The sequence below is a fragment of the Lathamus discolor genome, chromosome 8 (genome assembly GCF_037157495.1).
Source record: "Lathamus discolor isolate bLatDis1 chromosome 8, bLatDis1.hap1, whole genome shotgun sequence".
Lineage (NCBI taxonomy): Eukaryota > Metazoa > Chordata > Aves > Psittaciformes > Psittacidae > Lathamus > Lathamus discolor.
In genome coordinates this window covers 18315843-18326265 of record NC_088891.1, presented here as the reverse complement: position 1 = coordinate 18326265, position 10423 = coordinate 18315843, and the positions used below count along the sequence as shown (strand labels likewise).

Below are 10423 nucleotides of genomic sequence, written 5' to 3'. Positions count from 1 at the left end.
GGAAAGGGCTTTTTTTTTTTTTCTCCCCTCCCTCCTCCGTTCGTCCCTGCCCTTTCCCTCTCTCACTCCCTCTCCCTGCTTTTTTTTTGGGAGGCTCAGCGCTCCCATTCGCTGCTGCTTGCCATTTGACTGTGTATCTGACTATATATGGGATGCGATGGGCGCGGTGAGGCGGGGGAGCAATTTGTTCCCGTTTCCAAATCGGCAGACGGGACGTTTCGCTGCTACTCCTGGGAAGGGTGAAAGAAAGAAAAAAGAGCAGGCAGGAGTGGGGGCGTCCGGGCGGCCCTAGCCCTGCTCTGGAGCCGTTCCCACCCGTGGAAGTCCGTCTGTTTTGAAGCAGGATAGCGGAGGGGCAGAGAGGGGTTAACTGGATGTACGGACCGAACGAAGGCGTTGTAAGACCTTCCCTCGGCAGCCAGAGACAGGGGACGAGGAGGAAGAATGGGAAGGGGCAACTCTGCTGAGAAATCAGGCTGCAGCAGGCTCGGGTGCCAGAGTGAGCCGGGCAGTACAGCGCGGGGCACTACGAGCACCGAGGCTGTGGTCAGAGCAGGGTAGAGCTTCCTGCACCAAAGGGGAAGGGGTTGAGGAGCGACACAGAGGAGGGGTTGAGGAGATGACCATCGGGGGCACGGGATGGCTCTCCACTCTTCCCCAGGCCGTGCCGGGGCAGAGCAGAGCTGCCAGGGCTGCCAATGCTCCCCACGTCCAGCACCCTCCTCTGCAGTACCTCGCTGGGACTCCCGGCTCCGGGGAGGGACATTGCAAGGGGCCAAACGCTGAACTGGAACAGAAAAAGCAGAGGAGAATTACAACACCCCTCAGCTGGGACAGCGGTGGCTCGGCTGCCCTCCTGGGGGTAGCCAGAGCTGTGAGGGATGGAGCCCAGGAGAAGCTGTGACAGAAATGGGCTGAAGAAGCGGTTCTCGCCCTCCACCTGCAACACCAGCGAGAGGCAGGCAGCAGAGAGACAACTAACAAAATAACATGTAATTAAGTGGAGACCTATTTTTGCTTCTGGTGGATCTCTCAAACTCAGCACAGTGAGCAAGACCCAATATGCTCTATCCCCACGCCACATGCTCCCGTGTACACTGCAGAAAGTACATGGACGTGCACAAGCCCCAAAGGATTTGGGTTACACAAAGAGAAAATTAAGCAGTCTCTCATCTGCACTCAGTACTTGCAGCAGAAAATTCCTCCCTGGTGCTGTCACTGATCGGCTGAACTGATGTTACTCTGCAGCAGGAGGGAATGTCCTACAGCTTCCGGCCTGTCGTACTTGCCAGGGCAATGTGGGCTGGATTTGCAAAGCAGGCCTTGGAGGACAGCTCCTGGAGAGCTTAAACAGCCTCCACCATGAATCTTCAGCTCTACAAGATAGCAAAGCCTACTGAGCAGGGTTCACACCAACAAGTATCTCCCCCTACTCCTGATAAAGGCCACACTCTGGATTCAGTTATGAGCTAAACAAAGTTCAGGGAGGTGCAGGGATTCACAGGCATTGCTACTACAGAGCATGGAAGACAATTGGGAAAGCAGAAATTTTCCTTATGCCTACTTAAAGAAAAGATGATTTCTCGCTGCATTGGTTTAACAGCCAACCCTCTACGATAATAATAGTAAAATCATAGTGAGAATAGTAAAAAAAATGAAGTAAAATATTTCTAGAGGTGAAGCACTATTTTCTACACAATGTTATTCATTTATCCCCATCTATCAGTTTGAAAAAATACTATTGAAGCCCACCACAATATAAACAGCATTGCACCGTCACAGAGTATTTAAAAACACCAAACAACAGAGTATTGGAAAAGACTACAGATTTAGTTGCTGCCAACTCTAAAGTGTTGTTTTTCTCTTGGCACTTATCTTGCTTTTTTACAATATAGCCAGTTAGAACAGATTAAGGCCGTTCTGAGGTAAGTATAGTGACTATTGAAAAGACACCTGGTTACATATTGCTCAACAACCTGACTGCACGATGAAATCATAGAATCCCAGACTGGTTTGGGTTGGAAGGGAAGGGACCTTAATGTTCATGCAGTTCCAACGCCTGCCAAGGGCAGGGACACCTTCCCCTGGAGCAGGTTGCTCCAAGCCCCATTCAACCTGGCCTTGAACACTGTCAGGGATGGGGCAGCCACAGCATCTCTGGGCACTCTGTGCCAGCACCTCAGCACTCTCTCAGGGAAGAATTTCTTCCTAATAGCTAATCTAAATCTCCCCACTGTCAGTTTAAAACCATTCCTCCTTGTCCTGTCACTATGTGCCCTTGTAAAAAGTCCCTTTCCATATTTCTTGTAGGTCCCCATTAGGTACCAGTATGTTTTGTTCCTAGTTTAGGAGAACTTACTCCTTTGCTACAAAAAAATCCTAAAGAGTGTAGGGTATCATGGCTGGAAATTCACTGAGGTAGCTCTTCTAGCCTTGGGGAAAGCAAATGTCTTGCGAAATTAAACAAACAGTATCCTGTCTGGCTAATTTGGGAGTGGTGCTGATAGGCTCTGAAAGAATTTCGTGCAGCTCCATTTTTCTAGAAGAATGTTAGCCATGACATGGGAGCCTCTGGGGTACGTGAGAAACTGAGACTTGGGCAGAAAGAAAAGAATTCAAAGGGGTTTCTTTTAAATGCCTGGAGGATGCTATCACCTCTGCAGCAAAACAAAATGTTGAGGTTTCACTTACCTCAAAATGTCCAGTTAAAGCTTTGTATCAAGATAACCCTGTATCCATGGGACTGCACTGGATGATGGTGATTTCATTTCTTCTTTTCCTTGTAGAGAGAATATGAAAAGTAGAGTCATGTATCAACATGCTTGCTATACCTTTCATTAACAATTTCAACTGCTTGGAAATTTCTGTTCCAGCTGGCTAAGAAAGATAGGCTTGGAAATCAACTAGCTAGGATAGTCTCTCCCTCTTTAATTGATACATGATGAAAGAGTGGATACAGGTTGGTTTTGCATACTGAAACAAGGCGGCAGCATAAACTTTGCTTTTCTGACATCATACCAATTCTGTAATGTTACCTGCTACCTTTTTTTTTCCCCACAGTGGCTATCTCCTCTCTCTCATTGACAAATGGTGCAGGTAACTCGCCAGCAACAGTTTGCTTCTGGGAAGTACCTACTGCACTCGTCGTGAATGCTGTTCACTTAATCAGGCTGTTCAGAAAATCAAGACAGCCAGCACAAAGAACCAGAGAAGGATGCATTTTCTGTTTCTGAAACAAGGGTATTCCTGAAAGATATTCTGGTTCCGAAATTCACTGCTTCTCCTATGAGGTGATGTTGAACTTTAGGCTTACTCACAATATGGTATTATTTCCCAGAGCAGGGCTGGAACCCTGATGTTTCTGTCGTGTCATATATCCCTTAATATAGCCAGAAATTTGCCTTGAGAAGGATGTGCTTTTTTGTGCGCAAATCAAACTGGTCAAAGGGAGTTCACTCTGTTGAATAGACAAAAGGGTAGGTGAATATATTCATTTAGAAAAACTTCAAACGTACCCTTGGAGTTGCTTTTCCTTTTCTTTCTCCTTCTTCTCCTCCCCCCTCTCTTTTTTTTTTTCAGGAATATGCAGGAAATGACACCTAAATTTATACTACAACTGGTTCTGCCAGTTCTATGAAACATGCCTCTTAAAAGATGATTAAGGATTCAAATTAGGTCAGGCAGAGTGAACTCCTAAGCTTGTATGTGCCCTTTGAAAAGTGGAGTGTTCCCTCACAAGGAGGCAAATACAAATAAAATACAAACTAATTTCTCAAAGGTCTCTGAGGCCTCCATAGCCCTCATAAAACTGGAAGGTTCATTTTGGAGAAAGGGAGCAACAACAGGAGTGTGGCATATCACCAAAAAATAGGAAATTGAAAACATCTGTATTCACCTGGAAAACAAACAAAACTATAGATACTGATGGATATTGGCAGGTTTTACCACTACACTTAGCGTATTTTATCCTGTACGGATCTCTGGGAGTTTTGCACTGAGGAAGCTGAGGGAGAACATTTCTAAGAAGAATATAAATGGCCAAATGTCCCCTGAGGGGAACTGGGCATATACGCTGCAGCCCTATAGCAAGAAGAAGCCCTGAAATAGAAGGTAGGAATCCTGATAGTCAGTTCTCTGCACAGCTCAGTAGGCAGCAAATGGCTACAGAAATACCCCTGAACACGCCAGTCATGCTTAATATATGCCGTAACTTTGTAAAAGGCTTTTGATAACATTTCTAAGGTAATGGTGAAGAGCATTTTAGCTTTTATAATTAAGAACTATTGGATGACTTGTTGGAAAACAAAGCTTTAAATTCTTCTGAATTTATTTAATAATTTTCCTCTGCAGAATGGGTATGTTTCTGCCCAATTTGTTATTTAAGAAATCTGTGAACTCCTCAAGGGTGAATGTATTTATAGTAGTCTTCTGCACCTGCCCTGATCTATAATCCAAGGGTCTACTCAGATACCACACCAAATGCTAAGAAGCTTATGACCTAACTCATGACCTAAGATCTTAAAATAGCTCTGAGAAGGTCTTCTTTCCCCCTTTCTCCTCCAAGACTCCTTTCACCCTAATGACACTACTGTTACTACTTTCAGCTGAGCAAACATGTCTCCCAAGGTTTTGTGTTATGTTTCCCTTTTAAATCAGATTTGCTTTAGCTGGTAGTTCTGAATTATTAACGTAATACTCTGAAAAAAATAAACAGAAAACAAGTAATGGGAACAAAAAGATCACTTTTGGTAAGATATTTTCCCACATCCTTCTTTTTATAGCTTCAGAGAGATTTAGGCCAGAAAAAAAAGGACAAACAGATAATTTAAAACTGCTTGCTTGTATTTATAGTGTTGAATTTATGTTCCACTCAGTGAAGTCTCTATGAAGTCACTTACTTGAATTTGACCTCAGTAATCTTGTGTTAAAAAAAAAGCCTTGTAAAAAAAATACCCAATCCACTTTGATTTAAAGCATGCTATTATGAAAGGGAGAACAACAGTGAAGAGGACAAGTGACAGAAAAGTGCAAGTAATAAGTGATGTGGGAGGGAGAAAAACCCAAAAAGACAGACTAAAATGAGCTGTACCCAGACACCAAGGTGAAAAGAACTGTGAATCAGCAAATCCTAAAGGAAATGACTCTTTCCTGGTCAAAGAGGCCAATCATAACCTTACCCTTGTGCAGAAATTGCATTAAATTTCATGGATCTCCTCCAATTTACACTGTGCCAAATGATATCAGACCCAGCGCTATGGAATGCAAAGTGAGAAAAATACTGTTGAAAGACCCCTGTCCTGGACAAGAAGCAGCCCTATACCTTCAAAAGACATAGTTCCATCCTTGTTAAGCAGTTCATTTGCCAATGCTTGGAGCTATATATAGATAAATACACTATCTTTGTAACATCTACTGTGACATCTACATGATTACAAGCTGTACTGAAGTATAGCTTTGCAGTTCTGTCAGGGAGTTGTCTTTTTTTCCCCTGGCAGAACAAAGAACAGTTACCATTACATATCCTAACAGTTTGTGTTACTGATCTTATTGGTACAGCAACATACAGTGACAGTAAATAGTGGAACAGAGCAGGAATGGAAAAATGGAGACGGGAAACTTCATGGTATTTCTGACGTCTACCCCTTCCCACAAGAATACAGAGGGAGATGCCGTAGAGACGTACCAGGGCAGAAAGCTATTTGCCTTCTCTTGGCTGCAACTGAGAAAACTGAAAGTGTTTTAGGAATGTCCTGAATTCATGTAGCAGGGAACATGCAGCAGTAGCGACTACTGCAGTACAGAAGGCTATAAAAGAAAAAGTTGCTCCAGGAAGTAAATCAGATGGGGTGTATGAGCAGTTCTGTCAGGAATTAGTTTTTGTTTTGTGGAAGTTCTCAGGTGTCAGACAACAAGGCAACAATCTGAATTTGGACACAAAGTAGGAAAGTATGCCTGTTCATGCAGCCTAAATCCAATCTACTTGCCTATGACTGATGATCTAGGAAACTAGGTAACAATCTTCAGGGATTCCTAGCCAAGGCATGGAGAGTTTCTACTGTGTGACTCTGGCTCTGAGAAGAACAAACTTTCTGATCACAGAGCTATCATTATACTTGATCTTCAGCAATTATTCCGTTTCAATTAAACTGTGTGTATAGCTCCAGAAAGTGAGTAATTAGATCATCAAAATGCATTATGTAAGCCCACAGTGTAAGGAGGTTACTTCTGGAAGACAGTAAACTTTCTTATCTGATCTGAATAGTCACCTTTCTGGTAGGAAGATCCTGAGAACCCAACTGATTGTGCCTTTGCATAGTGTCAATTTTTGTTCAGCCAGGTCTGGCTGAAGTTTTCTAGTGGCCATCAAGATGACACACAAAGGAACAATAAAGACGTCATAAAAACAAAGGAAAAATTCTCTGCTGAAACCTAGGGAAGGCTTTTTTTTTCTCTGATATGTTCAGAGTTCTTTTTCTCTGGGAGGAAAGAGAAGAAAGATGCATTCAGCCTGATCTGATAAACAATCATGCATCATGTAGCAGAGCAAACAATACTTTATCCCCTGCACTTCAGGCCTTATATTTGTACAGCCTGAAACTTGCTGCCACAGCAAGAGAACCGTGAAAGTGTTTAGTCTCGGTTAAGGAAAAAAGAGTGTAGCCCAGGTGCTAATTCTGTCCTTCTGACATCTAGCTCCATGTATTCCACCACTGCAGCTTGTTCTTTCGTATCTTCCCTGATAGCAAACATACATTTAATATCACTGAGTTCTTTGACATGTTACTAACATGACAGATGAGATTCAGGAGTAGTAAACACAATAGATTGAGTCAATTGAAATTACAGATCCATATTAATCTGTCATTAGCTTTGTATCCTTTTTTTTTTTTTTTGTAACTGAAAATTTTCATTAGTTACTTGGCAGTTAATGCTTTTCTAGTTAAAGAACTTATTTGATGTTCCCATTAGTCCTCATGATATTTTTCTTTGGAAAGCTGTTTGGTCAGAACTCATAGCTCTGTATAATTATATTTACATGCTCCTCCCTGCCCCAATCTAATAGAAAAAATAAATTCCAGGATAATTTTCCTAGAATTAATTCCAATTTGAATATACTTCCTCAACCCTCAGAAAACATACTTTTGAGTCTCAACATAAGAACCAAATTACCAGATGCAAATGGAGTATGTGAAATAAGAAGATGCCAAATTCCATGAAGAATATAATTTTTCTTCATTTTTCTTCACTTTGAGTTAGCTAAAATTCTCTCACACACCATGATGCCAACGTGAATAGCTTTCCATTTGTTTGGGAAAGATACACGCAAATTAGCTACAAGGCTGCCATGGGATTGCCATACAACAGCCCTTGGGTAATAGCAGAGATGACAGCCTCTGCATGCCCATTGCAAAGGTACTGTTATAGATAATGCAGTATATCACAGCATGCATATTTCAGCATGCAGATGGCCGTTTCAAGCATTAAGGTCATTGCAGAACATTAGAGCTCACAGCTCTTTTTCATTCTGAAGGCAGAATAGCTTCTGTATTTCAAATTCCCAGATCAATTTTACTGAGCAACAGGCTGGTTTGAAATCTGCCTAGAACCTGGTGTCACACATCACCCAGCTAGTCACTGCCACTGTAACAATGGTCAGAACAGCAGCTTGCAGGTGTCAACAATAAAAGCTTCTGAAGTGGTAATCCTCTGCATGTCAGTGTGTTTAACATCCATCTCAACCATCCCATGGTCTGCATGAATTGTTAATCAAGTAGAATTGAAAACTGGCACTCAAATGGCATAACTGCTACATCTGGGCAACAGCCTAGGAGCCAGCCAGAAGCTAAAGTTTCACAAGAAGCTATTTTAACATTCATTTGTCTACAGGGACAACAAGCTTAGCAAAGAATTTGACTTTTACTGGAGCCCTCCTGCCAGAGTGACTCTTCCAAGTTCATAGCTGAAGTGAACGTTTTACAAAGAATCAACTGCACACTTTTCCAGCACAGCCAACAGTGAGCTTAACCAGAGGAAGAATCCCGCAGTGGCCTTTTTGTCTTACTTCGGTGATTACAATTTCACTTCAACTGTTTATGAGAAAGCATGATGATTTCTAACAGAGGCTGCATGACTTTATGTTCTGCTTCTGACACCAGCATAACAGATGCAAATCCTGATGAAGCTGAAGGCTGCTCACCACTTCTTTACCATGCAGCTGTAGAGTAAAGGCTTCAAAAATACAATTGCTGAGAGTTAGTGAGATTTAGATATTCTGGACTCACTCACCGGGCTATAGAGATGAGTAGGACCTCACATTCTGACTCCTTTCATCACCAGCGGAATGAGGTTCTGCATGCCAACAGCTACTGCTTCTAAAGACCTTGCTGAAAATTCACAACTGCTACGTGTCTAAGCTGTGCGAAATAAGAGGCAGTTTTTGGGTCCCTGACAAATTGCCAGTTCAACTTTGTATAGGCAGGTTCTAGTTTTTCCTGTTGCCCCTGTGATAGCCTGAATGGTTTATAAGGCAAGATCTGGCCAGCATTTGCCCATCTGCTTGAGCTTTTATTAATAAAACTGGGAACATACAGCAGGTCTGTAACATGTGCACACTGATGCCAAGTGAACACTAAGGAAAAAAAGGGTCAGTTTTTAAACATTTTACTAATATATTTGAATTTCAATGTACAACAGGAAAGTTGTATTTTAAGTCTGTTGGTTTGCTGAAATAAATCCTGTGTCAGAAGCTGAGGTTCCTGCTGAGCAGCTAAACCTTAACTTGCATTATAAAAGCCATCCACCATGCTTTTGTCAGTGCTGTTGCACAATACAGAATTGTTTCACAGTTGTTTTCCTTGCAAAAGCAGAGGATTCATTTCATTCTGTCGTTCTCCACAACCTCTCAAATCAGAGAAGCCCATCATACACACCACACGAGCCCTTCTTGTTCACACTAAGTACTTTCCAAATTTGATATAAAGCAAGATACAGGTGCCTGTTTCTGTAATACTCTGGGGTATAAATGCATTTCCTATACTCAAAACAAGGACATATTTAAAACTTAACTGGTAGTGTTTGGTTTGTTTTGGTTTTTCTTTTTTTTTCCCTTCCCACAGCATCACTTATTGCCAGGTTCACTTTGCAGATCCTTTAGGCATGTATGTATCATATAATGAGCACCTTGTGAAAATACCCAACCAAGTGTCAGAACTGGAAGAAGTTTGGCTTCATTAGTACACAAAACTATATAGGCTAACTAGCACTTATAGCACTGCCAGGACCAAGCTCTGCTTACCATCTCTGCGTGGTACCATGCTGCCCAATCAGCAGCTTGCTTGGAGCTCAACCTGGGCTTGACAATATGGGGCTAACCTCTGCAGAGCAGACACAACCATTGTTTTCTCCAATTAAACAAGGCATCTGCAGGATCTCTTCCGTTCTACAGAATACAACCTCAAGCTGGATGCAGAAGATAAATACCTAGTTCTGGATGGTGAGTGCTCTACAAACAGGAGAGGTAATATACTTCAGCACCACATCTTAAAAACAGAAATAATAAAAGTCTGAAATGTTACATATGGGATATTTCATTTTAGTGAAAACTATGTTTTAAACCAAAACCAATAGCATCCTTCTGCTTCCAACATGAGGTGAATCAATTCTAGTATTAGTGTAAGAGCTTGGTGTTGAGAATAAGCTTTTTATTTCTTTTTGTCCTTTTAGAACTTTGTATGACTCTCAATTTCACTCCTTCCTGCATGCAGTTTCTTTTCTTTAACAACTGGTTTTCAAAGCATGAAGACATTCAGCTCTCAAGAATTCTGACAAAATGTTTTGGGGGACAATATTTTGTGTTTTTTTTTTCCCCTGAATAAATGATTTATTCAATAAATGACAATGCTAAGCTTCATAAGAGCTTTGAATCTTGTTCTTTAAACATAGTAAGCAAGGACAAATGTAACTGCATGGTTTGGATTCTAAAAATATGACATGATATTCTTAATTATAAGTTTTATAGAAAGTCATGTAACATTACAGGGATCAGGAGGAAGGAAGGAACCCTATTGTAGGTGAGAGCTTGTCACTGATTCCCAGTTGGTGGCTTTTCCATGCCACTTACCTGCTTTGTGCTTCTAATTCTGAGTATGTATACTGTGAAAAGTTTGAAACTGGTTAAGAAAATGCTATTTGCACTGCAAGAATTGTACACAATCTAAGTAGGTACCATCTTCCACTACTCTGCTGGTGTAGCAAGGATATATCCTAATTATTTCTAGCAATCTGTACAGCATGTATCAGCATCAGTATCAAGGGAAGAGAGAGAAAATATTAGTGAAAAATTATCATCAACACAAAGTATCTTTAAAATCACTGGAACTGGAGACCATATGGAACCACATCAATTCTTTTAATAGACTCTTGT

At 41.6% G+C, this 10423-nt stretch overlaps 1 long non-coding RNA gene across 1 annotated transcript in view; it reads right to left on the bottom strand.

Moving 5' to 3' along the window:
- Positions 1-1412: 1412 nt before the first annotated feature.
- The window catches only part of LOC136019072 (uncharacterized), a 46701-nt gene continuing 37690 nt past the window's right edge, over positions 1413-10423 (bottom strand). Inside the window, exon 4 of the long non-coding RNA XR_010614734.1 lies at positions 1413-2779. This is a non-coding gene — a long non-coding RNA (uncharacterized LOC136019072). The remainder of the gene's footprint in view (positions 2780-10423) is intronic.